This window comes from Amphibalanus amphitrite, unplaced genomic scaffold, assembly GCF_019059575.1.
Source record: "Amphibalanus amphitrite isolate SeventyFive unplaced genomic scaffold, NRLGWU_Aamphi_draft 000452F_arrow, whole genome shotgun sequence".
Lineage (NCBI taxonomy): Eukaryota > Metazoa > Arthropoda > Thecostraca > Balanomorpha > Balanidae > Amphibalanus > Amphibalanus amphitrite.
Genome location: NW_024881946.1, coordinates 507079 through 508703, shown reverse-complemented (window position 1 = coordinate 508703; position 1625 = coordinate 507079). Strand labels below are relative to the sequence as shown.

Here is a 1625-nt window from a genome sequence, read left to right as displayed (position 1 = left end):
TTAATACGCCATTTTCGAAAGAACAGAAGGCGTGGATAGTGTTACAGCTCGGAAGCCTTAAGAACATCTCCAAATTTATGAGAAAGTTTCGGCTTCACTTTACAGTTAACCCTTCACTTTAAAGTTCACTTTAGACTTAGCAAGACTTCGTTGACTCCCCATGGACTGCGAAGAAGTGCTCCGGGCCGTGCGCCATATCCGTGGACGGGCCTGATAGTGCGTTGATCTTCACGGGGCTGTGGTGGAACCGTTTGTCTTGATAGAGAAAAGTGAACAGACAAAAATCAAATGTCCAAGTCTTCTGATGCATGTGAATCTAAAAATTATGCAAATATTTGTTTATATGTGTTGGCGCAGCGTATCCGGCGCCGATACTTCGGCTGACTGATCCTCGGAAGTGGAAGAACCAGCGGTTACAACGAACGAGTTTGTTTGTGTATTGTGGAACCAGCCGGCTCAGCTTTGGCTCAGCTGACCGTGTTATTCCGCAAAATGTCTTTGTTTGCTTGTTAGTTTTAGTTATGTGTTATTTTGAAGATTTTGTCAACGGCTAAATTAATAATTATAGTGGACAGGGCAGAACCTCGGTGAGTAATTTCATATACTTGCCTATCTACTACTGTTACGTTCCATATCCTCGGCGTTACGTTCCATATCCTCAGTAATTGTCAGTATTTGTGTCAGAATTTGTTATGACGAATGCTTGTTTACTTTTGTGTTTTGCTTTGTTTCAGAAACCACTTTTACACTCTCACTCGATCATGTTCAGTTCAAATATATCGTCAAGTTCATTTCAAATAAATCACAAGTGATGAGTCGGTGCGTTTAGAGATCTGACCGTCTAAGAATTGGAAGAACAGAAAGGTAGCCGGCGACAACAGTTTCGAGGTTTCACCTACATTGAGGTATGGACAAAATGGAGACATTATACAAACTCACTGTTCATGAGCTAAAAAACGAGCTGTCAAGAAGGGGCAGAGCCTGCAAGGGTATTAAGAAAGACGTTTTAGTGAGTCGTTTGAAAGATGTTTTGGAATCGGGAGGCACTACCGTGGCTGATTTTCTCACTGAGTTCAATGCATCAAAAGCTGCTGATCTTGCTGAATTTACCCGTGGCCTCACTAGTAGATCTAGAGACAATTTAGGATTTAATACTGTAGCTCCAGAGAAAGACTGTGCTCCTGATAAGCCCTGCAAGGATGCTGGTATAAATGTCAATGACAGTCAGGAGGCTGCTGAGGCTCAGTGGTTTGACACCAGAGATGACAACCACAAACGAGCTGCGTCTGAGGTAGCCAGCTCTATTGTGTCAATCGGGTCTACCTCATCGAGGCACTCCTCTTGTTCGCGCGCTTCTGTGTCGTCACTGAGGGCAAGGGAGCAGGCGAGGAAGGCAGGTCTCCGGGCAAGGATCGACATGCTAAAGGAGAAGCAGAAGTTGGAGGAGCAAGCAGTGGCGCAAGCAGTGGCAATGAAAATGAAGAAGGAAGAATTTAAGCTACGCATGGAAATCGCAGAGGCTGAAGCAAGGGAGCAGGTCTTTGCCGAAGAAGAAACGTCGGTCGATGCAAGAACAAGTCAACCACATCTGGTAAGATCTGCATCACTCATAAGCCATGCAGCAT

General features: G+C 44.7%; 1 long non-coding RNA gene across 1 annotated transcript; it reads left to right on the top strand.

Moving 5' to 3' along the window:
* Nucleotides 1-557: 557 nt before the first annotated feature.
* LOC122391742 lies at nucleotides 558-815 on the top strand. Its single transcript, XR_006258406.1, has 2 exons — nucleotides 558-587; nucleotides 735-815. It is a non-coding gene; the product is annotated as an uncharacterized LOC122391742 (long non-coding RNA).
* The last annotated feature ends 810 nt before the right edge of the window (nucleotides 816-1625 follow it).